This window comes from Lampris incognitus, chromosome 20 (assembly GCF_029633865.1).
Source record: "Lampris incognitus isolate fLamInc1 chromosome 20, fLamInc1.hap2, whole genome shotgun sequence".
Lineage (NCBI taxonomy): Eukaryota > Metazoa > Chordata > Actinopteri > Lampriformes > Lampridae > Lampris > Lampris incognitus.
In genome coordinates, this window is record NC_079230.1 from 26,245,062 (window position 1) to 26,272,868 (window position 27,807).

Genomic DNA, 27,807 nt, shown 5'->3' on the forward strand with positions numbered 1-27,807 from the left:
CCCAGTCCGCTTGCTCGCAGCTCCGCTGGGCACAGCAGCTCGGCGATCACTCACCGGCGTTTCTCCTCCATCCTCCTCCTCCTCGTCCTCCTCCTCCTCCGCTCCCAGTAGTCTGTAGGCTGTGAGTCAGCCCAGATTCTCAAGCAGCACGAGATTATAGTATTAGGAGTGGGGCGAGTCAGAATACTTTATTATGCCGTTGATGCTCAGCCTCGGCAACAGTGGTCATCCAAACAAAAAAAATACCCCACCACCACCACCACCACCTCCACCTCTACCTCCACCCAAACCACTCCCACCCCAAACATAAACAAAAATGTCCTCCGGATGCAGTAGTTGCAGTTGGGAACCATAAAAAAAAACTTTTCTCTGTGTTTAATTAGTCACAAGGAGAGATCAGAATGCTGATAGCGTGATTTACATTGACAAAATGATTTATTTAACGATTCAGCCGCCTCTCTCGGAGACGTCTGAGAGGCGAGCCGGAGCAAGTGATGAAAAGTGATGAAAGAATTGAGATTATTTTTCCTCGATTCGACGGAGCCACCGGAGGATTGCTCTTGGCAGGCTGGTGAGAGGCGAGGCTTAAATCTGATGGAGAAAGTCCCCCGCCTAATATCCCGTGCGGTCCGAAAACTGCTGAATGGGAGTGAGACTCATTTGCGGGAGCTACGTCTCCCCCCCCCCCCTCGCACCACTTCCCAATTTTATGACTTCAAAATGGTCAGCGTTTTCCTTTTAAGTGCGTCAAATTAGAACGAGGACATTATACTTCTGTCGGAGCCTGACTCCCCCCCCCCTCCCCCTCCCCTCCCCCTCTTCCGAAGGCTATTGCCGCGACATAAAAGCCTCGTTAGGCGTCGGGGGAAATTTCTCAAAGGATAACAACCGTCGCCCACCGAGATCGGCGCACGGCTCAGACGAGATTAATAACTGCCCACACTCTGTCCGTTAGCCGGTAGGAGAGTCGGGGATAACGCCCGCTACTTTGTAACCACGGAAACGGGGACTTGCGTTTACCCAGACCTGGCCACCATCATTCTCAGATGTGAACAACCCGTCTAGCAGACCAGAGATTACAGACGTTGTTATGCGCCGCTGCTACAATTGATATTCGCGATGCATGAAGCGCCAAATTATAGCTACTTAGATAGCTCGTCTTTGAGCTCACTACTTTTCGAAACGAGCCCCCCCCCTCTCTCTCTCTCTCTCCCCGGATGCAGCGTTCGCCTTCTCGTCCGTAATGGATTTCAGAAATAAAGGTCAAAACAATTTCGCAGCAAATCGGAGAAGTGATCGCCGTTTTTGCTGTGTGTGTCCTTACCTATTGAATGGCGGCCTCTAAAAGCAGATTAATGTTTTTTTTTCTTCAGGGCCACTGTTTAATCAGGACAGCTCTCCCTTATACCTTTCTTTTTGGGGGGGGGGTCCCCCCCTTTTTCTCCTCGACTGTATCCGGCCAAACATGTCTCCTCCGATACATGTGGCGTCGCCAGCCGCTTCTTTTCACCTGACAGTGAGGAGTTTCACCGGGGGGACGTAGCGCGTGGGAGGATCACGCTATTCCCCCCCCCCCAACCGACCAGAGGAGGCACGAGTGCAGCGACCAGGACACACACCCACATCCGGCTTCCCACCCGCAGACAGACACGGCCAGTTGTGTCCGTAGGGACGCCCGATCGAGCCGGAAGTTAACGCGGGGATTTGAACTGGCAATCCCCGCGTTGGTAGGCGACGGAATAGACTGCCACACCACCCGGATGCCCCTTTTATACCCTCCTTAATCTAGAAAAAAATAAATAACTGAATGAGTGTGATTCTGAACTTCTGAAAATAAAATAAAATAAATGACGTTTAGGCCCTGTACATTTCCTCTATGGACTTATGTTTTTCTTTCTTCTGGCTAGTTCAACAGCTAACAGGGCATTACAGGGAAAAGCACATGTTGACTCATGAAACATAATCGTGTATTCAAGTGCTGGAATAATAAATATGGGGCAGAAGAAGAAGAAGAAGAAGCAGCAGAGGCTCGGGAGAGAGAAGCCTTTTCTCCCTTTTAAGAGAAATCCTGAGTGAAGATCTGCCAGTACGCCTTCCAAGGGCGAGGCAAGGACGGTGAGGCGGGAGCCAGCAGTGAGGGCGATCCTCAAACAAACGCCTTGACTGGTGAGGGGATTAAGCCTTGGGCTTTGAGAATAAAAGGAGGATTGAACTGTGCAGTCCTGTTGAATATACATCGGAGGCAACTTTTTTTTTTTGTGTGGCCTCGTCAGATGCCTGAGATTGGACGCCGTATACGGCAAAAAAAAAAAAAAATCCAGTCTCTTCTTAGTCAACTTGCTATAAAGCACCTCTCGTGATTCGATTGAGGTGCAAATGGTTGTGTCTGGTGGATCTACCTCTGGGGTGTCTGTGACCTTGCTATAGCATTGTATGGAAGACCCCCGGGGGCTTCCATTGATCACGCAGCAGTGGCGGTCCGGCGATGGAAAATCAAGAGCGACCCACAACCCAAACTGCAAATCTGCAGATATGAAACTCTATGAAAGGGACGGAGCAGCAGGGAGGGGAATTTTTTTTTGTACGTTTCTCACCGAGCCTCTGTGAAGAGGATCCGCCGAGATTGGACTGCCTTGTTGACAAGATATACCTCTCAGTACACAGACCAGATTAACACGAGAACTGTTCCCTTCCCCTATCTCTCATGTCTCGCCGGCGCTCCACACCAAAGGAGCAAGCTACAGCGCAATGCTGTGGGGAAAATTGAATGAACAAGCGCTGCCCTGGGAGACTAATAATATCATGGATCCTGAGTGCTTGCTCTCTGTGATGAGGCCTAACGGAAGGCTTGACAGGAGAAAATGATGTGTTGCTCTCCGCTGGGACAGCAGGCCCCCGTGCCTCCCTCAGAAGATTGCAGCGGAGATATGGAGTGTACATAAACCGCAGGTTTCTTTGGATTCTCGAGGGTCTGCAGGGGAGGGGAGAGAACTCAGAAGAGCCAGCGAGATGAGTGACACTGAGGAGCGATCCAGGCCGCGGCGAGGTGCGGGAGTGTGCACGCGCCTCTTCAGTCGCTCAACACATGCGAAACGCACGAGTCGAGGCACTCGCTGGAAAGCATCAGGGATTTCAGAGCACTCCTCATCGCTCCACATTTCAAGGTTTATTTTTTTTCCCAAAGAGGTTTGCCAGAGCACCTGTGTCGAGAGTATATAGGTGGATGACAGCGGGAGCCTTTGGTGTCACCGGAGACCACGAGGAAGGTGAGCTGTATTAACACACGTGATTTACTGTGAAACCCACATTACTCATATGACAAACAGTAAAACATCTGGGGGGACAATAACGTTTTACGGCTTCAACTACGATCATTTTCATTACCAATTAATCTGTCAAACTATTCAGATTAATCAATTGATCATGTGGTCTAATGTGAAACGTGAAACATTGGCAAGTGCCGTCACAAATCAGCGGAGGTTCAAGTGATGTCTTAAGAATGTTCATTTAATTTGACCGGCACCCAAGAAAAAGTCCTTGAGGACCGCAATCAAACGTTAACGAGCAAATGTTTGGTATCTTTACTTGATCAATGACCATCAGTTAATCAAATACCAAAGTAATAATCAATTAATATTTTGTCAGTTAACTAATTGATTAATTGACATGCCTCACTTAGGAATAATGTGTTTAGAAAACCAAATTTTTCATATTATAATCCACCCTTTCGTGAAGGGTGTGCTGGGTACGATGTTAAACTGCAACCATCGGCTCGTCGGCGACTAAACCGGCACCCCCACTTCAACCCTTGGGTTGTTGTGAGGAGGGTGTGTGGACACCTAGCAGGACTAAAAGCAAAACCTGTCAAAGGGCGGGATGAGTTCCTCTGTAAACCAGCAGCCATCCATACCTGGAAAGGAGATAGGGACCACCAGGTACTCCCCCTACTGAAATACGACGATGACTCAACCTGTTGAGGCATCAGCTGTGCTCCTACGACCTCCATAGGTTACGGAACTGATGATGATGATGATGATTTCATTAAGGATAAACTACAGTTGTATATATATATACAAGTACAAATAAATAGACAGACAGAGAGACAGACAGATAGATAGATAGATAGATAGATAGATAGATAGATAGATAGATAGATAGATAGATAGATAGATAGATAGATAGATAGATAGATAGATAGATAGATAGATAGATAGATAGATAGATAGATAGATAGTTCTATCTCTATCTATCTATCTATCTATCTATCTATCTATCTATCTATCTGACAGGAGGAAGCATCGTTATGTGATTTCCTATGTAAATGTTGAAGACACATGTTGGCAAATTGTTAATGAAAGTTGTTAATTTTTGTTAGAAGTTGCATCTTGGAAACAAACAAACAAACAAAAAACAACATCTAACGAGCTGCATAAGTCTTCAAGAGCTTCAGAGCCCCAAAAGACGTTGGCCTATCTCGTGTATCGGCAAATGCTGCAATAATGACTTCGCTCGGTCAGAACACTTGAGTCTCCCCGTGAAGCATCATGGCTTTGGAGGTAACCTGAAAACAGTCTGTAACACTGGGTAATTAGTTTCCATGAGTTCTAGTGTCTATGTGCTTTACCGGGAATTACATACTAAATACAAGTCTACATGAGAATTGTTGAATATGTTACCATTGCTCATGCGGTGAAGCAATGTCAAATATCACAAGAACGGCCGAGATTTCACTCCTACCTAAAACGACCATGGGCGGTCAAAATGACGGCCGGTTTTTAAACTCTATATTCTGTCAAGATAAATACCCAATTGAGATATTAATGCATTGCATATGTTAGTATGTCTGTTAAGAAACTGGCACCAAAATTAACATTTTAACAACTTTGATACGATTTTTCAAACAATTTAAAGTGGCTGCTGTCCAACGCCTGTCAATACTGCAACGCCTCGGTGGTAGTCGTGGTGCGTCAGAAACTGTGTCTGTAACCAGACATGTTGGCAATAATCAAAAATCAAGTTTAGACTATTTCTCTGTACTGGAGAAGACTAGTGTGTTTCTAGGACAGAGCAATGAACTTCGCAAAGGAAATGACGCGACCAGCACACGTCATAAATAGTGACATGAGGAGCAAATTACGAGCCATCTTTTTGACGGCTCATGGTCGTTTTAGGTAGATCTTATCATAGCTTTTTTTTGTGCATCCATCCATCCATCCATCCATCCATCCATCCATCCATCCATTATTCAAACTGCTTACGCTGCTCTCAGGGTCGCAGGGATGCTGGAGCCTATCCCAGCAGTCATTGGGCGGCAGGCAGGGAGACACCCTGGACAGGCTGCCAGGCCATCACAGGGCTTAATAGAATTTGACACAGCACAGTGTTCAAAGCAAGAAACAATCTCCCACCGAGTAATATGCAAAAAATATTCTTAGATAGAGAAGGGGAAGATAATTTGAGAGGGAAATTAAACTTCAAGAAATTGTGTGTTGGTACAACTTTGAAGAGCGTGGACATTTCAATCTGTCGGGTAAAATTGTGGAACAGAGTGAGCATGGAACTCAACAAAGTATAACATTACACATTTTTTTTGTGCAATTGATCTAAAACCTCATTTTAATGCAAATGACCGCCTTGGTTGTTCTAGTGTTAAGCTCATATTTGAATCCATATTTAAGTTTAAATGGTCCCGATGGTACTGTTAAAATTTGTGCTGGCTCTGGGTTACCTGTGAGAGACTGAGCGCTCCAAGTATAAGGGCTGCAGGGCCCATATGAGGACAGCAAACCATACATGGCCCACTGCTGGTGGTGGTTGGCAAACAAACTAGGGTAGTATATATAGTATATATATATATATATATATATATATATATATATATAACAACAGATAATAAAATCCATCAATAGTACCAACAGAGATCAGCTGGGGCTAGCACAGAAGTAAAGCATTGTGCTTTCTCTCTGTTTCATTTGGTCGATTAAGGAATATTCGAGGAGAAGAAGAGGGAGGTCAAGGGAACCAAAGGCTTTGGCAGTGCATCATCACTGCACGTAGAGTTTCAAACTTGTAAATTGGGTGACACTGAAAGACCCCTGGCAATAGATTAGAGGCATGCTCAAAGACAAAGCGTCCCATCGATTCGACCTGTGTGGGCCTTACAAGCATGAGCCATTAGTGGATTCTCAGATGCTGAGTCCAGATCTGTTCGTGTAAACAAGGTCCCATGATGATTGCGCGGTAAACAGATGTAGGATTTCACAGCTCGCATTGTACCCGATGGCGGGGACATAATAACCCCTCCTTGGGCATTTGTACTCGGTGGTTTTTAGATGGTGCTATAATAGCTTTCATATTCCTAGGCTGACGTGAGCAGAATATATCAAAACTGCACGGTTCAAGTGTGTGTCTGTACAAAGGAACTTGTGTGAAATCACCTCACCGATTCAAAAGGCCAGTGTTACAAACAGACTCGGCCTCTGCGTGGGAGTCAACCAGTGATGAATACAAGGTTGGCGTCTATTCTTGAATAGGAGAATTTCACATCGTGTTTGATGTGCAGATGCTATGGCTGAGCACTGGCATCCATTTTACCTGAGCTAAACACTGAACATAGCGTGTTTCATGTCATAATACACACGCACAACATATTCAGAGCTCAGCTTAAGGACTTCCTCTCGACAGGTGAATAATACTGAAGAATGCCTCCCCGCTTGCAACGCCACTTGCTAATGCCACACCGGCATCTGCCAACTTGTTAGGCCCATTCTAGATGTAAAAAGTCGCTCAAACAATTCTCAGCTTACAAATGAGCTGAAGAAGAGAGGGAGAGAAAAAAAATGCAAACATGTCACATGCACTAGGTTTGAAGTAAGGAGAGAATGACATTTTTTATTTTGATATACTCCCTTGATCCCCGTGGGGAAATTACACTCTGCATGTAACCCATCCTAGCTGTGTAGCTAGGAGCAGTGGGCAGCTGCTGTGCAGCACTCAGGGACCAGCTCATCTTTCCGCTGCCTCGGTCAGGGGCACAAACAGGAGTATTAACCCTAACACGCATGTCCTTTTGACGGTGGGGGAAATCGCGGACATGGGGAGAACATACAAACTCCACACAGAGGACGACCTGGGATGACCCCCAAGGTTGGACATCCCCGGGGTTCGAACCCAGGACCTTCTTGCTGTGAGGCAACAGCGCTAACCACTGCACCACCGTGCCGCCCAAAACGGATCCCAAAATGGGATGTTTATGGAGCGTTAAGGTCCTATTCACGTTTGCGTCTTTGCTCTTGACAACTTAAGTTATTAACCCGAGTCGTTCATTTTCTGTGTCCGTATACACGCAAGCACATTCAGAAGACATAAATGTATGAATGTGTAACAGGACTCGTTGCTGCATGAACAGCGCCTTCGCTCACTTTGTATTAGCGCCGTATTTGCTCTGAACGTGAATCTCGCTTCTTAAAAATATCACTCGGATTTAAACGTACTCTTCGATGTCAACAAATATGGAGGCGGCCTCACGAGTTTGGTTGTCTCTGCCAGAGAAGACTTGGAAAAACATGTCAGCAAAAACGAATCCTCCCATTGTTTTGCAGGGGAACGAAGTACTCAGAGTGTTGGGCAGTTTATTACCGTGCATCAACGACCAGTTATCAACACTCATTTACATCCAAACATGAACAGCCAAGCCCATTTGCAGACCTTGGGTCAACTTCGGCTGTCATTATCTGTTTCAAAGGGACTTGCTACCACCAACGGTGTCAGTCCTGTTAATAATGGCACTCAAGGCCTTTGCACGCCAAGTCCATATTTTTTCGCATGTTAAAAAATAAATACAAACCTCACGTTTTGGCCATTATGTTTACAAACCGACTCGGAAAAAGTCTTCCGATATGAATATTTTCAGAACAGTTTAAATATCTAACATATTTTCAGCATCTGACGGAGATTTTTCAGAGTTGTTAGATGCTGTAAGGGAGATAACTGTGAACTTGACTGGATTAATGGCTAAAATGGGGAGTGACAACTGTATTTAACTGTAATGTGAACAGGGCCTGATGGTGAGTGAGTGAGAACCCCAAGTTTGCTCGATTGGCCTGTGCTGGCCAATGGATGACTACAGTGTGGTAATTAGAGGTTTACCTATAAAACATTTCATTTGCATTCAAATGTGTTACCTTACGTCAGCACTCCATTGCAATAGGTTATAACTACGTCAGATGCAGCTTAGACTGGCGAGATCCATCCATCCATTATCCAAACCGCTCATCCCGTTCTCAGTGTCACAGTGATGCTGGAGCCTATCCCAGCAGTCATTGGGTGGCAGGTGGGGGGACACCCTGGACAGGCTGCCAGTCCATCGTAGGGCCGACACGCACACACACATTCACACCTAGGGACAATTTAGTACGGCCGACTCACCTGACCTACATGTCTTTGGACTGTGGGAGGAAACCGGAGCCTCCGGAGGAAACCCACACAGACACGGGGAGAACATGCAAACTCCACACAGAGGACGACCCGGGACAACCCCCAAGGTTGGACTACCCCAGAAGCTCAAACCCAGGGCCTTCTTGCTGTGAGGCGACCGCGCTAACCACTGCGCCACCGTGCCGCCCCATAGCAGAGAGATGTATTATATAATACCCCCTTAATGCACGTAATCTTTCAAAAGCTGATTGCGTTAGAAACCGGTAGGCAGTGCTGTGAGTGTCTCTGCGCATTGTGTGTGTTTGTCAGTGCTCACGGTGCGGAAAAGTGAAAAGTACACAAGCCCGAAACCACATTCTGGATACAACATTGCTGTATAAATACAATTTCAGAGATTAAAATCTAATATCTATGTCTCATTACATTTAGCTGGTGCATCTTTTATAAATGGGGCCATTACAGAGGCTGCTTCAGATGCTTGTTTTGGATGCTTACTAGCAAATTTCTGAAGCAGTTGGCGTCCGTCAGCATTCTAACAATGTGCCTTGGCACCGAAAAGCCATTTGCAACTATTTCCCGAGCAGCAAAACAAGCATCTGCTGATTTTAGTTTCATTTTCTCCTCAGACTGAGCATCTGGAAGATATGTTTTGAAAGGATGCAAAAACAAATTGACTAAAACGCTCCAGAGTTTGAACAGGAATCTGTGAGAAAGCCACACAAATCACTCTCCAAAATCATTTCTTTCTCTCTCTCTCTCTCTCTCGCTCTCTTCCTCTCTAATACATACGCACACCCTGCACCGTTTACAAACAGGATTACTCTTTATGCAACACAATACACACATAATTAGTATCTTTGCACTTCATCGTGACACAGTTGCAAGTGGTGCCTTCAACTCAATACTCATGCTGTGCTGCAGAAACTCAATATTTAATCCTCTCAGAGTTGGTGCAGACAGAGAGACGCATATAGAGAGGGTGGGGGGAGTATGACTTCTACCGACCAGGGGCGACACGGTGGCCCAGTGGTTAGTACTGTTGCCTCACAGCAAGAAGGTCCTGGGTTCGAACCCCAGGTCCTTTCTGTGTGCAGTTTGCATGTTCTCCTCGTGTCTGCGTGGGTTTCCTCCGGGTGCTCCGGTTTCCTCCCACCATCAAAAAGACGTGCATGTCAGGGTTAATACCGCTGTCTGTGCCCCTGAGCAAGGCGATGGGAGGAAGAACTGGAGTTGGGGGCATCCGGGTAGCGTGGTGGTCTATTATTCCGTTGCCTACCAACACGGGGATCGCTGGATCGAATCCCTGTGTTACCTCCGGCTTGGTCGGGCGTCCTGCAGACACAGTTGGCCGTGTCTGCAGGTGGGAAGCCCAATGTGGGTCTGTGTCCTGGTCGCTGCACTAGCGCCAGGGCGCCTGGGTTTATTTTGGGGGGGGGGCGGAACTTGGGGAGATAGCATGATCATCCGACGCGCTATGTCCCCCTGGTGAAACTCCTCACTGTCAGGTGAAAAGAAGCGGCAGGTGACTCCACATCGGAGGAGCCATGTGGTAGTCTGCAGCCCTCCCCGGATCGGCAGAGGGGCTGGAGCAGCGAAATGACCCCACGGCCGGCTGCAATTGGGGAGAAAAGGGGGGGAGAAATACCCCAAAAAAAAAGAACGGCAGTTGGTCCCCGGGTGCTGCAGCGGCTCCCTGCTCCTGTACAACAGGACGGGTTAAGTGCAGAGGACACATTCCTTGTAAGAGTACAATGACACAATAAAGTGGCTTTCTCTCTTCCTCTTGAATAGCTCGTGATTTTAAAAGACTAATACCATGTTCCAGCCACTAAAACCTTTATGCGTCTCCTCAGTTGTGACCTGCGCAGGACTTGGTGTCTTTGACTCCTTAAGATGTGGAAGGCTCTCTCATCCCTCGACAACGCCGGTCACTATTAGCTACGCCGCCTTGTCCTGAAGTGATGCTCAGGCAGAAGAGGACTGTTTGAATAGTGCACCTGCCTCCTCCCCCCTCCCAGCCCTGCCCAAAATCCTCAAAAGAGCAGTTAGACATCAGTGTGCCCGGGTCCGGGGGGGGGGGGCTGCAGCAACCCCTAACACCCAGCCATCTCTCTGAGACCGCCTCGTCTTGATCACTCGCCGGGATAACCGGTGGGCTGATTGTCATGGAAAGTGAGCAAAACGGTACCACCGGGTTTCAGAAAGTTGGCAAACCCCTGTTTCAACTAAAGTTCTGTGCCGGGGGGGAAAAAAATAGACATTTGTGCCAAGATGAATAAAAAGAGAAATGCCTGTGAAATACAAAGGGGGTGGCTGAACGCTGCACCACACCTCATCACCTGGCAGTTCATTTCAAAACCCCACGTACGTCCAGGAGCAACGGAAAACGGTTGCCTTTTCACTTTGCCCCCCCCCCCGACTCTGAATATTCTGGCTGTTTGCTTGTTTATTCCCCACTTTCTGTTTATTTCTTCAGGTGAATAAAGGCATATAACTAGACACCGGGGAAAGGACTCACCTGCTCTGTGTTGAAAATGGCGACGCGGAGGGCGTGTGGAAACGAAGGCCAGATTGCATCTGTATCGGCTGATTGATTGATTGATTCCAATACTGAGAGTGGATTAAAAAAACAGGCTCGTCATAAATCATTTGTGCTCGTTCCCTCCGAAAACATTAGGTAGATTAAGTACCTTACAATGAGGTGAGACGAAAAGGGATATTGGTCATGATGCTGTCTCTCCCAGGAACTTTTTAGCAAGCGTGGCAAAATGGGGCAGATCACACACTAATATGAAGAAATGATCACTTAATTCCAGGAAATATCTAGAATTATATGAATTCGTATTATTTTACTGCTTATTGTGACCCAATAGAATAATGCTGAATATGGGGTTTGCATTTTTGCAGTACTGGGTTGAAGTACTTTACAAGATAGTTTTTCTTATTTATATATATATATATATATATATATATATATATATATATATATATATATATATATATATATATATATATATATATATATATATATATATATATATATATATATATATAGAATGCTGGCCCTGTGATGGACTGGCAGCCTGTCCAGGATGTCTCCCTGCCTGCCGCCCAATGACTGCTGGGATAGGTTCCAGCATCCGGCGACCCCAATTGGGATAAGCAGCTTGGATAATGGGTGGGTGGATGGATGGATGGATGGATGGATATATGGAATGCTGGCGGCACGGTGGCACAGTGGTTAGCAGTGGCAGCTGGTGCTAACAGTTTTTTTTGGGGGGGGGGCAATTTACCTTGGCACAGCACAGCTGACAGCTGCTTTAATGTCCATATAGTCACAGAGTTATTAAGAAGGACAGTGTAGCCTATAGATTTTAGGCTATATTGTCCTTCTTAATAACTCTGTGACTGTGTGGACAGTAAAGCAGCTGTCAGGTGTGCTGCGCCAAGGTAAATTGCGCCCCCCCCAAAAAAAAACTTGTTAGCACCAGCTGCCACTGGCGGTTAGCGCGATCGCCTCACAGCAAGAAGGTCCTGGGTTTGAGCCCCACGGTAGTCCAGCCTTGGGGGTCGTCCCGGGTTGTCCTCTGTGTGGAGTTTGCATGTTGCATGTTGCGTCGGTTTCCTCCCACAGTCCAAAGACATGCAGGTCAGGTGAATCAGCCATACTAAAAATTGTCCCTAGGTGTGTGTGTGTCTGTGTGTGTCTGTTTGTGGACCCTGTGTGATGGCCTGGCAGCCTGCCCAGGGTGTCTCCCCGCCTGCCGCCCAATGACTGCTGGGATAGGCTCCAGCATCCCGCGGCCCTGAGAGCAGGATAGGCGGTTTGGATAATGGATGGATGGATGGATGGATATGGAATGCTACTCGGAACAATATTTGGCGTTGACTTGAGACCCATTTCAAGATTATCACAGAGAGGTGAATCAGTTCATCTGGACCACAACGTTTATTGAGAGAAACGTTTCGTCACTCCTCTAAGTGACCACTTCCGTCTCAACTTGACTGCAGCGTCTGACTGCCATCACACCGTTTTACAATGCTGTGATTGCAACCATTCCCAAATCCTCGGTGAATGGCAGACACGGCCATTGTAACTCTAGTTAATGAAACCAATCGTTGGTTTCGGTCGTTATGCCACTGTATTGTTTATAAGGGTGGGGATACCTGCAGCCAGTCGAGACTGCAGAGGTCGCTTAGATGAGCGATGAAAGTGTTTCTCCCAATGAACGTTGTGTCCGGACGAACGGATTCAACTTTGTGATTTTCTGATCGAGCATGCATAAAGACATTTTAAAATCATGCCTCCATTTCTTATGTCCTGTTTTTGTTTTTCGGGCAGATATCGGCGAGCCTTTTATTCGGTGTACCAAACAGAAAACACATCTACTTCATCAGCGTTGACATTTTTTTTTTTTTTTGCAACGCATTTTGACACAGGCCCTCGATAGCCTTGCGTCACAGTGCCGATGCTGCAGGCTAGAACATCTCCCAAGATGGACCTCAGAGTCTCAAATAGCCCCGTGAACGTCTGTCCGTACCCCGCTGTACGCATTAGCCTCATGAATAAGTCACATCTGCAGATGTGTGCATGTAAATAGGCCAACAGAGGGGTGACGGTGGCTTTCTGCCCGGTAAAAATAGGCTGTGTGCAGTGCTTAACTATGATGGATCAGAACCACTAGCCTGGCATAATAGCCCTGCAGCGGGCCGGACCCCTGTCCAAAGAGCAAGCTTATACATCATGATACCTTAGACACTCGGCTAACACCCCCCCCCCCCACATGCTGTGAGGGTACTCGTTTCTACATCCAGTAAGTGGCTGATGGATTAAGACAAACAGGTTATTTATGGACCCAGCAAAGCTTTGAAGGCTTGTTTGCACTCGGGGCCCACATGTCCGTGGCTGACGGGGGATAAGGCTCGACTGTTAAAACTCCAGCGGCGCTGCGAGAGAGAGAGAGGCGAAACCAGACACGAATAGCACCAAACTAGACTGATGTAACACTACTTAAACACAATCAAAAAGCTTGTTTATCACACGTTATTATCATTACCCGTTGTGTTTCCCTCCACCGTCATTGTGATATAGTCTCCGGTTTATCACTATTCAAACCGTAATCTTCATTTAAACTAGGTGCTATCTTTCTGTGTTACAGCCCTATCAGGGTTCGCCATAAACCATCAAATTTGCATGGATACGACAGACAGACTCGTATCAGTCATTAAAATCACAGCCATCTCATCAGAGAGTTGAGTATCTGATTATTCCCCGTTTGGTGAAATTCGGCATCTGGCATGCGCGTGGCTTCACTCTTCTGTGACCTCCATTCCTGCAGGACTTGTTAGGCATTCAGGGTGTGGAATCACAGTCCCGCTCTGTGGGCATCATTCAAGAAACAATCATTTGTGGCCGCTGAATTGTCTTTTTTTTTTTTTTTTGAGGGACTTTAATTACTTCTGTGGTCATGACTGTCACACTTTCCTTGTGGCGCTCTGTTTCCCACTGCCTTCTTTATTTTTTATTTTTTTCCAGTTTAATCAGAACATGGGGCTAAAACGAGCAAGCCCCCCCCCCCATTTAAACTTGACTGTGCACTTCATGACGAGCCTTAGGCCCCGGTCACACCCAGCATTCATGACGGAGCTATCGCGCACCAAAATCGGCTCATTTGAAATGAAATCATTGAATCATGCAAAGGCGTAGCGCGAAGCTACACCCTCAACTAACAGCACGTTTGCTTTGACGGTCTTGACCTCTGACAAGAAGCTCGCCAGGCAGAATCCATTGTCACCCCCCCCCAGTTCCCCCTCCCCCCCTGAACAGACGCCGCGACTGACCACACATCCGGCTTCCCACCTGCAGCCATAGCCAGTTGTGTCAGTCTGACCAAGCTGGAGGTAAGACAGGGATTTGAACCAGCGATCCCCGTGTTGGTAGGCAACAGAATATACTGCTATACGCTACCTGGACGCTTGCCATTTTAAGTCATTCTGAGTGTCACATTATCTAGTTTTATACAATAATGCTCTGCCAGAATAATAATTGCTATGCAAAAGTTTGCAGTTTGTCGTGAAGCGGGAGTTGATGGCGTAGCTGTTTCATTAATTTAATCGTGTTTCATGATTTGGTCGCCAAGGACGTGCATAAATTTCGCTCGGCCAATTTTTGGTGTGACCGGGGGCCTACGGATGTGATATTAAGTTCAATTCAGCATCTAAACGTGAGTGATTCAATTATAGATCCCCCATGAAGGCTTGCTCACCGAATGATTTTTTAAAGTTTTATTTTTAAGATTTATAAGGGTGATAGACTTTGTGTTGGCTAACAAAAAGCCAGGTCTTGACATCTATCCATCCATTATCCAAGCCACTTATCCTGATCAGGGTCGCCGGGATACTGGAGCCTATCCCAGTAGTCTACTGGGTGGCAGGCGGGGAGACATCCTGGACAGGCCGCGGGTCCATCACAGTGCCCGCATATTCACACCTAGGGACCATTTAGTACGGCCGATTCACCTGACCTACATGTCTCTGGACTGTGGCAGGAAAGTGGAGCACCCGAAGGAAACCCATGCAAACACGGAGAGAACATGCAAACTCCACACAGAGGACGACCCGAGAGGGCCTCCAAGGTTGGGCTACCCCGGGGTTCGAACCCAGGACCTTCTTGCTGTGAGGCGACCGCGCTAACCACTGCGCCACTGTGCCGCAGGTTTTGACATGAAGTTGGTTAATGTCCAGTATTCTGTGAAATGAGAATTATTTATCGTATTACACTCGTGAAGCTAGTGTCACCAGGGTCTTTTTTTTTATGCAGCCTCCGATCAAAGAAGTCATGTCATGTTTGCAATGCTTTCAACACTTTACAGGCTTGCGTATTTGTGCTTTCTTGAAAATTGTAATTGCCATGCTAAGTACTCTCAACCGATTGCCATTGTCTTCACAACGTTGATCATTTCCCTCGAATTATCCATAGTTCAAAATCTCATATTACCATAACACCAAAATGCTTTCGGGAGCAGACTCAAACCGGAGTATTTTTGGAGGTGTCTCACTTTTCACTGAGTCCCACATTTGATTAAACCTCAGACTGCATTACTAATTTCCAGCACAGCCATTTCGATGGCATTACATTTGAAGTGAGGAGGAAAATATCCGGCGCAGCTCAAAATCTCCTTGCTTGGTAAACCTTTTGTTTTCTAATAATTTCCACGCCGGAGAAGGTGGGTTGAATACTATAATCTCATAAGCAGCTTAATTCAGATACTGTGACTTCATTACGTTCTCTGCTGTTTGTAAACCATTCTTCTGAAAATTGAAAGTTACTAAGCCTGACTGGAAGAGAGGGCATATGGAAAAACAAACTTCTGCGATAGCCTTTGTTTGGTTGACAAATCCATTCCCCGGTGCTAGGAAATGACATACTCCAGGGACTCCAGGTATATTAGAAGTTTGACCAGGGCCTGTAATAAAAACCTTAGGGCTCCCTCTGTGCAATTAGATGGCGGCTGAAACAATCGATTCCATCTCTGTTCCAGCCGTCCACCCACCTGTTACATAGCGCACTGGGGAGTCATCATCGGCCACCGAGACAATGAAAACCCGGGGAGTTGTGCACGGCAACAAATATTCCATTTAACCAGTCAATTAATGTAGTAGAGGCTTGTAGATTTACTTTGGTTCAAACAAGAGACTAGAAACTGCCAGTTGGATACCGCAAGTCCAGTTGCTGCCATTGCAAATCAACTCGTGCCAGGTTTCTCGACTGAAATGACACTCGAGTTTTTCGTCTTATTTGAAGACACAGTCATCCCTCACATGTCAACAGCCAACCTGTGAACATCCAAATCAGGAATGCTGTTGTAGTTCATTTCAGTGTTTTGTAGGTGAAGACTTTGCTAGAATAATGACGTTCTACAAAGCATTTCATGTCTTTAACACACAAGGCAAAGGCCAAAGTGTTACTATCCCAGAGTTTTCATGACCAGAATAGAATTTTATACACTTGGGAGTAGAATGGGCATAAAGTACACTTCTCAGTACACACCAGAATCCATCTTTGGTGATTTTTTTTATTCCCCTCCCCCCCATTTTTTTCCTCCCCCTGTCGTACTTGGCCAATTACCCCACTCTTCCGAGCCGTGCCGTTTGCTACTCCACCCCCTCTGCCGATCCGGGGAGGGCTGCAGACTACCACATGCCTCCTCCGATACATGTGGAGTCGCCAGCCGCTTCTTTTCACCTGACAGTGAGGACTTTCACAAGGGGGACGTAGCGTGTGGGAGGATCACGCTATTCCCCCCAGTCAGCGCCGTATATAAAGAGAGTCTGGCCATCCTTTGATCTTTGCAACATGCGCTGTGATTGGCTGAGATCCTGTCACGTGCTTGACGGGCGCCATGTTGCCTACCAACGTCTGGCTCTGTCATCATTTGTAGCAGTTGAAGGAGAAATGGTGTGTTGTGCGGCTTGGGGCTGTTCCATTCGGCCGGGACAAGGCCGTATGATGCATCGATTTCCACAGGATGCAATAAGGATGGCAGTTTTGACCGTGAAGATTCGCAGGCTGGGCTGGTCTCCCTCAGCTTATATATTTGTGCTCGGTGAGTTCATTTCAGTGTTTAACATTTTTCGATAAACTAACTTCCCTAGAGCAATCTGAGAGTCTGCAAGGTATTGATGTGTGGAAATCAGTTGTATAGCTCATCTAAGCCATGTGTAACTGCTGACAGAAATCTGGCAAATGTAAACAGTGTCACATTGTCATATGGGATGGATTGAGTGACAGGCCTGAGCCTGAGCCGAGGCAGTGTGTGGGTAGTGTTGAGATAAACTAAACAAGAGCCCCGATACAGAACTGACGCTGCACTGGCTAAACCTCGAAACAGATAGGTCTAATATTTCTCAAGTGTCCCTGATATTATTGCTCATTATCATTCACTAGGAGCCTACTGAACATTGAAAAATATGTAATACTGGTACTGACCACCAGTTTACCCACCACACCAGCAGTGTAGTGGATAAAAACTAAAGTCTTTGAAGTAAATTCTTTGTGTTGAAATCTACATGTATGCAGCAGAGGCCCCTGCTCAGTGCCTGCGACTGTGTTATCTAGAGGGTTTCTTCCTGATCTCATCACGTGAAACATGTTATTATCATAGCTTCTGCTCCTGATCTGGTATTAAACCACCTACTCTGACTACTGGTATGCAATGATGAAAAACGTTCTGGTTTTCTGAAACTGGGATTGAAATGATGGAAAAGCCATAATTTCTGGAAGCCTAAGTACTGGTACTGAATGATGTAAAATACATAAAGGGCCTCTCAAAATTATTTACGCAGTGGTGTGGCCTTAAAAGGCCAAACCCCTCCCTCAATAGCTTCAATATGTTGTCTAAATTTTTAATCTAATAAATTCTTGATTCCTCTAAATTGGGGTCAAAGTCTAGTCATAGAAATTAACAGTGATCCATTCATGGTACATTACACCCACAAAACAGGGTAAGCTGTGAGGCTCATTTTGCCATGTGTCCAATTAATAAGGTGACAGACAAAATAGTCATGTTGAATTCTTATTTAACAGTAGTCAAAAGTAAGGCAACTTTCGGTCAGTTATCTCATTAAACTGGTCACGTGACATAACAGGGCTCATAGCTTACCCTATTATATGGAGTGCTTCAATTGTCTTCCTGATTTCTATTACTGCACTTGATCTGTGACCCCCCCCCCGACTTACAGGAACATGAATTTATTAGATTAAAGAATTTAGACAACATTTTGACACTATTCAGAAAGGGCTTTGATGCTGTCATTAGCATTTTTAAGACTTGCATACCACTGCATAAATACTTTTGAGAGGCACCGTAATTTCTGGTGCATACTGGTATTGAATGATGGAAAAGACATAATTTCTTGTACTCTGACTACTGATAATGAGTGATGCAGAATACATAATTTTAGATGCTCTGAATACTTGACAATGTTGGAAAATTAATGATACTGTAGCGAATTCGGGGGACAACGCAACCACAGGAACTGCCGCGGCCGGGACGCGAACCCTTTGGTACTCAGTGATACAATATACACAATTCCTGGTATTCTTCATAACATCGAATGATACAAAATACATTCTGCATCATTAAATCTTACTGTAGGCATCCCATGCCATTGTGGCGAGACTAGGCAATATGGCGCCCGTGTAGCCAGTTGGCCAGACTCTCTCTATAGGCGGCGCTGCCCCCAGTTTCCCCTCCCCAACGAACAGGCTCCCCGATCGACCAAAGGAGGCGCTAGTGCAGCGACCAGGACACATACCCACATCTGGCTTCCCACCCGCAGACACGGCCAGTTGTGTCTGAAGGGACGCCCGACCAAGCCGGAGGCAACACGGGGATTCGAACCAGCGATGCCCGTGTTGGTAGGCAACAGAACAGACCGCCACGCCACCCGGACGCCCCCCTTTGGCGTTTGTAGTTGGTGTAGCGCCAGTGTGGAGTGGTGTTTATTCTGGGACGATGGACTCCCGCGGAGTCTGCGATTGAGTCTGCCCCGTCCGCATCTTAGTTTCGGTTTCGAGTCGCCGTCAGATCGGCCGTGCTTTCTCATTGGTTGACCGTGGCCTCGTCTTTTGGAGAAGAGTCCCAAGAGCGCGGCCGTGACGGCTGCGGTCTGGTGCGCGGCGACGGAGACGTGGGCAGCTTCTGTAGCCGCCGCTTCCAACTCCACAGGACTGCAGGTAAGAAACCACCGAGCGAGAACTAAAAAGAAACTAAAAACGTTAACGTTAGCAGTTAGGTTAAGCTTCCATTTAGGCAGCTAACTTGCTATGTTAATGGTTGAAGTCATTGCAAGTGTTTTATATTGTAAAGCTGTTATTGTAGCGGTAACGTTAGCCGTAGTCAGTCAGATTATGCGACAGTGGAAAAATACTGCCTCCAGCAGCCAAATGTTGGAGAATAAGACGGGTAGTGGCCAGTATGAAGAGGACGCAAAGTCGCTCCAAATAACGAGCAGTTATGGCGGACCGGACGTTTTACCGAGGCCTTTACCGCCGAGGCCATTTTACTTTGAATACGGGTGGGTTGGGGGGCGGCGGCGGGCTAACAGCACTAGCTACTCGGGGGTCTTTTTAAACGTCGTCGTCGTGTCTTTTCAAATGTAAAGTTATCGAACAAGTAATATGAAAGGTGTCCGTTAATTAAATAATCAAGGTAAAGCGGTGACTTTTCCATTTATCCGTGCCCCCCCCGCACACATTTCACCCATTATCACATTGTCCGCTTTTACTTTTGTTCTGCGGCAGCTCTGCCATTATGGCGTCTTAGAAAATGGCGTCCTCGGTAAAAATTTCTAACCGCTGTTTTTTCTTCTTCTGCGCACACACACACGCGCACGCACACACTCACACACACGTTACGTGTGCATGCTGTTGACAGCCGTTTTGCAAAGCATGAGTCGTTTTTTTTTGTTGTTGGAACAAAGCAGAAAATGATAAAAGAATCAGCGTGAACGTCATCACAAATCTGCCTCTCGTCAGCGACGGCGCCTGATGATCTTTCAAGATGCTTTCCTGAAATTACTTCACTAGACTGGCAATTCAAAATAATTGGCTTGAGGAATGGGCAACTGCGCTATCAACAGGCCCTCAATTTAAAATGTAATTTCCTGTTTTGCAATTAGTTTTTGACCGAGGTATATTGACACAATAAAAGTCTGTAAAAAGCTCCGATGTCTGTGTACAACATGAGATTTGTGGCCAAGGGTGGCACCCTTCAGCCTAGATAGACCTGGAGTGCTGTAGCTGGGGTCAGTCTTGATGTGGGTCCACAACCACAACCCCCTCCAAGCTTTTTTGGAAAGTCACCTTGGTCTCACCTGTAATAAAACTCATTATCGCAGGAGGCATTTGACTTTGTATCAATGGGAGAATAAATGGAATCAAATTAAGACGGATTTCATCTAGACAGACCTCGACACTGCATTTTTGCACATGAAGGCTCTTCGTCAAAGAGGCGGGAGCTGAATCAACAGAATAGAGAAAAAATGTCAGAGATTAAGTCTCGTCACTCAAGCCAGACTCTGAAGCTAACGGAGGAGGCTTTTGTTTATTTGTATTACTTTTGAGCAGTGTTAAACATTGCTTTAAATATCTTCTTTTGGCTGCTCCCGTTAGGGATCGCCACATAGGATCATCCGTTTTCCATCTCCCTGTCCACTGCATCTTCCTCTGTCACATCAGCCACCTGCATGTCCTCCCTCACCGCATCCATAAACCTCCTCTTTGGCCTTCCTCTTTTCCTCTTTCCTGGCAGCTCCATCTTCAGCATCCTTCTCCCAAAATACCCAGCATCTCTCCTCCGCACATGTCCAAGCCATCTCAGTCTTGTCCAACCTAAGCTGTCCCTCTAATATACTCATTACCAATCCTGTCCTTCTTTGTAACTTCCAACGAAAACGATTGCAGTATTGCAGAATTGCAGAAACTATTTCGATTGATGTATAGTCTTTACATTTTTGGCTGTTGGAGACTTGAATTTTTAATTTCTTAAGATCCATCTGCACCACTCCAACATGCCCCCCACCCACCCACCCCGCTGAGAATTCAACGAGATAAAATGCCTGCTATATAACAAATTGTCTGCTCAAATATAAAATATGGAAGTTGTAGGAGTTTCTGCAAAACCGACCAAACAATTGCGAGGCAGTCTCAGACCAGCTGCGCCTGACGAGGACAGATGTCTGTATCAGCTTGTAAATGGTTTCTTTACTGTTTACAGCGTCAGCCGTCTGCCTCCTTCCCTGCCCCAACCACACATTTTCGATTAACTCTGAATGTGAATCCTGACTCCTGCCAGGAGCTCTGTGACATCCTCAACCAATGGCCTCATGAAAGAGCCCAGTGAGAGAAATCCACACCTTCCCCGGGCTTTAATTTACTGAGGCTGGAAAAGGTCTGAACGACAGAAAATATGACCCCGTGCCACCTATGAAACAAAACTGTCAGCCCCCCCCCCCTCCATACACACACACATATCACATCCCACAGAGCGAAGATGAACATGCTGTAATCTGGAAATGCTTAAGAGACCGCTGCAGCCACTAAAAACACAATCTGAGGAGACTCCAAGATGCATAATTGAACAGTTTGCACCCAGCTTGATGGCTGGAAATTTTGCTTCATTAATCAACTCCCACAGAGTGGTGAAGGCTGGGGGAGAGGAGGTTTACGCTGGCAAAGATCAACACGATGGGAAGGCGATGGATGCTCCAGAGCTCAGCGCTCGCTCAAACGGACCTCTTCTTGCTGCCAGGAAAGGCCGGTGATTAGTCCATGCCACTAACTACATCCCTACCCCGGTGACATCGTTTGTAATGTGGAGTAAGGCGAACCATATCGCCAAGCGAAATAAACTCTTATTCGTAATTATAAATCTGGTGATGACATTTACAGAATGCAAATAGAAGAGAATTTAGTCTTTTTTCCCCTCCATGTCACAGAGGCACAGAGGGGGAAAGGTTCAACCCGCCATCATAACATGCCCAGTGTTGAAAGGTCAACCACATTCACAAGAGCATATCGTCTGATGTTATTACTATCTATACATAATCATACTTGTGTACGTTTGTCAAACTACATACAATGAACTCGTTTTGCCTTGTTTTTTTTGTTGTTGTCTTTTTTACTTCTTGTGGACTTCTTTCTTGGATCAAAACCGACTGCTAGTCATTCATCTCACACCTCAGCAGACATCCCTGTTGTATCAATCAACACTTTGTATGAATAAGCTCCAAGTATTTACAGAATCTTTTGTGTCTGCCAAAAAACAAGGTAAAAGGAGGTATGTCCTCAGGTAATGAGCTGCTTGTAAACAATATTAATACTATAGTAAACCATGAGATGGGTGTAGTCTTATTGTACAACTAATAGTAACAGGTGAGCTTTTTGATTTCATTATTGATCTCTTTTTCCTGTTCTTATGGTCTAATATGCATTGCATCACCCTGCGACCACGGCCAAAGCATTTATTCCTCTTTGCTGTTTGAGAGTCAACATCTGCTTCGGCATGATTAAATGTGAAATGTTTACCTATTGCCAAGTGTTAATAGAGGTTAGAAAAGAAACAAACACAAACAGATTTTTGAACAAGTGCAGAGTAGTTAAAACGACAACAAAACAACGGGCACCGCTTGCCAAGGTAGGGTGATGTGAAGATGCTCCCACCACGATGAAAGAGAGGGGAGAGAAAGCTTTGGGATTCATTTATTTCCTTTTGAGCAGTTCGGCAAAGCTGGCGAGATGTTCTGCCAGCGGCATCTGCCCAAACGGGATCGAAACTTTCTGCGTAAACAAGCATGATTCAACATAGATTAACATTTGACTGGGGAATTTTGAAAGCTGAGATATTTAGGCATTATTTGCAGACGTTATTTGCTATCAGGAGTGTTTGAATGAAAATCTGCCTCCACCAAGTGCATGCAATGTCATCGTGTTTTCATGTTCAAACTCACACAAAACAAGTGTGTGCTCGGGCCGTGTGTTATGACCTGAGCGGTGTGCTCCCGTGTCTTCAGGTGCAGTGCGGAGGTTAATGAGGCCAGGATGCGATCCGTGTGAGTCCCGGCCTGCTGCCATGCGGCTCGATCTGTACCTGCAGAGAAATGTTCCCGACAAGTCAGACATTAGGGGGGACCCAGTAATGTGCACAGTCAGTTCAGTTTCTGAAAATGTGTTTTCAAGTTCATTGTCACTTCCATAGTACACATTCGGCTTACATGGGAGCAAAACATTGTTCTCCACAGTGCAACATATACAAGAGACAAGACACCACTAACATTCACTAAAAAAAATCCCTCAAAGAAGCGTCCAGGTGGTGTGGCGGTCTGTTCTGTTGCCTACCAACATGGGGATCGCTTGTTCAAATCCCCGTGTTACCTCCAGCTTGGTCAGGCATCCCTACAGACACAATTGGCCGTGTCTGCAGGTGGGAGGCCGGATGTGGGTATGTGTCCTGGTCGCTGCACTAGTGCCTCCTGTGGTCGGTCGGGATGCCTGTTCGGAGGGGAGGGGTAACTGGGGGGAATACCGTGATCTTCACCCGCGCTACATCCCCCTGGTGAAACTCCTCACTGTCAGGTGAAAAGAAGCGGCTGGTGACTCCACATGTATCGGAGGAGGCATGTGGTAGTGTGCAGCCCTCCCCGGATCGGCAGAGAAGGTGGAGCAGCAACCGGGATGGCTCGGAAGAGTGGGGCAATTGGCCAAATACAATTAGGGAGAAAAATGGGGAAAATTAAAACATAAAAAAAAAATAATCAAAGAAACATATAATCACTAAAAAAAAATTCAAAAACAGATAATAAATACAATAATTTGGATGGTTACAGGATACACGATTACAGAATGTGGTTCTCTCATGAAAAAGGTGACATTTAAAAGCTACTATTTGCTGAAAAATAATGAGTATACAGTGGAAAGTTGCATATTGTCTAGTATTATGCCACAATGCTTTGGATGAAGTTTTTATTTCCTGCTACTGTGATTCCAAAATCAATGTGATGTATTGATGGTGAAATGAGTTCAGATTTAACCGAATCATGTGATCATCAGTCCTTGCAAATAAAATGAGACGCTGTCGAAACAAATAGAGAAACCAACCCAGTCTCACAGAGGAATCGTCCGTATACAACTTGATGTGCAATTGCCAAAATATGTTGACAGCCAACATTTTGTCATGTGCCAACAATGTGTGTAATTGATGTACTGTATCAAACGTTTCATACTATTAGAGATGGTTAAGTTTAAATGCGGGTTTGGATAAGGTCGGGGTAAGGGTCTTGGAAGACTGATTGTAAATTGTAGTCATCTATGTGTATTACCGTTTCCTCCGATACACCCTTGCCTGCATTTGGTGGCTAATGCGACATGAATCATTGCAGTTTTTTCTTTTTAAAGATTATTTCTTCAGCATTTTCTGCTTTATTTCAACAGCGACAGTAGAGAGAGGGGATGACGTGCAGCAAAGGGCCTGGGCCGGATTCGAACCCTGGCCACTGCAGTACGCACTCAGCCTTGTGTGGTACGCGCTCTACCAGGTGAGCCATCGGGGTGCCTCCAATCATTGCATTCTTATGTTGACACACAAGACACAAGCGTCACCGGTCTAGCATCACTGCACAAACAAGTCATTCTGAGCAGCAACGTTTGTTTAAGAATACTGACGGCCCAGATCGGCACGGCATTACAGGGAGCGTAGATCTGAGCCTTGTATTCATATTTAACAAGCTGTTAGTGAGTATGGCTCCAGTAGCAGTCACGTCATACTAAACATTTGATAGTTTATTGACAGGCATCGTCTGCACGTAGGAGGGTCACACTCAACATATTTGGGAAATTGTGTAAAAGTTAAGTCTGTGAGACTGGGTAGGGAGAAACATAATGAAAATACCTCAAAGCCTGAGCTCCTCTGTAAAGTCAAGACCAGCACAGGCGCTTTGGGGGTTCAGCTTATGTGGACATACTGAGTGCTATTTGCTTGTTAAAGCGCATGTAGTGCTCTTTCCTCTCTCCATAAAAACCAGGTTCCTATGGGGACTTTTATCTTCTTTAACCCTGCGCCGGAGATTTATATTTTGGATCACAGGAAAGCAGATTGAGACTTATGTGGAGAGAGATGAAGGTGGTGTTGTTGTGTGTGTGTGTGGGGGGGGGGGTGTAGATCCATGTTTCAAGACAGCCGATCCATTTACAAGCACGACCCATGGGGAGGAGGCTCTGTTGTGTTGGGTTTGCTTATTTGCTTTCAGGAACGAAGTCACTTTGCGTGTCGACTCGGTTTATGTTACGGGCGTGCGGTGGAAATGATGGCCAAGCAGGGGGCTTTTGATTGGGGGGGGGGTGGCGGTGTATTTTCTGAAGGAGAAACCTCGGGGTTTCCTTAACTGAACGTCCCCGTGTTTGAATGGCTCCGGCCGGCCTGGCGCAGTAGGCCATCTATCATTCAGGTCACTGTGGTTGACAGCTGCTCTCTTTGGCTCTTGTCAAGCCCAGAAAGTGACCGGCGTTCTTCAGGGGCATCTCGAACTGTGGCGCACAAGTGTGTACATAAACACACATGAGGACAAGGGTTTGTGCACTCACTCAAAAAGTGCTGCATGGTTTGAAAACAACATTAAAAAAAAAAAAAAGCTAAAGAGGTTGACGCTACTCACAAACTCTACCGTCTGGCTCGGAGTGACTCCTGACCGCTAACCCGCATGAAGTCAAGGACTAACTTTATTGTATTCTATTCATTTTAATGCTAACAGTCTCACTTGTACAAGAAAGGTTTCTCACAGACAAAATCAGAAAAACATTAATTGAAGGGTTCTAATATGTGCTTAGTGAGGCTTGATGGGCTTGAAAATGAGACGGGGGGTGGGGGGTGGGGTGGGGAGGTTAAACGAAGAAAATGGCAAAAAGTGAGAAAAATTATTCTGATTCAGAATCCCTATCCCATCTCTCATTGTGGAGCTCAAGGGGTGATCTGTGTCACCATGCTGCTTTTGGCGTATTATCTAAAGCTGAGAATCTTTTTAATAAAATAAAAAGGGAAAGTCCCAGCCCATTTCGCAGCTACTGAAATGCAACTGGCCCTTGAAGGGCCAAATCTTACCATTAATAAGGGCACACGACTGGCATCCAAGAGAAACATGTTGAATTTGGATGGCGGCCACTGCGAAGGCGGCCTTTTTGTTGTTGTTTTTGTTTTTTTTTGTTTTTTAAAGCAGACTACTACTGCCCCCTACAGGTTCTTTTCCATTTTGATTTGTCGTGAGGAACCATTCATCACCTGGTTCCAGCAGAAGTTCAAGAACTCGGTTCACTTTTGGAGAGAGGTGACGTAATAAGAGAGACGCTGCTGTAAAACTGTGAAGTGGCCTGAAATGAATTGTGTGAGTCTGTGGTTTCTTGTTTTCACGCTAGCATTACTGAGACTGTTCCAAATGAAAACATAAAATAAAGACTGTGATTCTGCCAAACTTCGAGTAAAACCTTTGCCGCTCCGCCACCTGCCTCGTATTAGTTTTTATCAATTTTCAATATTGCAGGGGAGCAGTGAATGCAGCAGGCTGGAGCTTTTTGACAGTTCAATTACAGGCAATCAATAATCATTAACGGCACGTCAACGTGACAATCAGCCTCTCTGAGTTTCCAATCAATTAAGTTAGAGTGCACCAATTTTACTACCAAACCAACACACACACACACACACACACACCCCTTTCCTATTCCCACCATGAGGCCCTCACGTCACGTGAGCTGTTGCATTTTGAAAGCAATTGCATTGGAAGACGAAGTAAAAAAAAAATGTCTTCGCCGTCTTGCCTCTTTCATTTTCATGTTGCATGGGAGCCCTTGCACCGGTTTCAAATTAGTCTTGAGCGGAATGATTGTGGAGCTGTCACTTGGCTTGGATTTGTAAATTGTCTCCCAGCACCTGTCATTTCAGGTTCACTTCTTGTTAAGAAACCCAATCAACAGTTTTGCTATACCATAATTTGTCAACAAGAGTGGGGCCTGCTTTGACACAAAAAGCCATTCCAATTGTTCAGCTCACCCGAAAACCGTCAATTTTATGAGCAAATACAGGCGAAAGCATAAGCGTGTGAAAACACGCTATTTTCACTGTCCAAACACGATTCTCTATTTATGTCTGTTTGTGTTGCAGCTCCCAAATTCATTTTTGCTGTCTAAAACATATATTTATTGGAATGGTTAAAAACACAACTCGAGCCATATCACATTCAAAATAACCTAATCGGTGAATGCAAAAGGTACTGGCCCACATACTTTTACTTTTCTAAGAATGAATTCTGCATACTGAGGCACTTAACTATGTCCCGGCAGCACGGTGGCCCAGTGTTTAGCACTGTTGCCTCACAGCAAGAAGGTCCTGGGTTCGAACCCCAGGCCATCCCAGGTCCTTTCTGTGTGGAGTTTGCGTTTTCTCCCCATGTCTGCGTGGGTTTCCTCTGGATGGGCAACATGATCCAGAAAGGACCAGTGTGGGTACAGGTCTTTGTTTCCAACCAAGCAGTTACACACCTGAGCCTACAAATCAAGATCCCTAGCAAAGACTATTGGTTGACTAATAGAATCAGGTGTGTAACTGCTTGGTTGGAACAAAGACCTGCACCAACACCGGCCCTTTCTGGATCATGTTGCCCTACGGTTTCCTTCCTCCATCAAAAAGACATGCATTTTGGGGTTAATACTCCTGTCTGTGCCCCTGAGCAAGGCAGTGGAAAGAATAACTGGAGTTGGTCCCCGGGTGCTGCAGCTGCCCACTGCTGCTATACAATAGGATGGGTTAAATGCAGAGAACACAT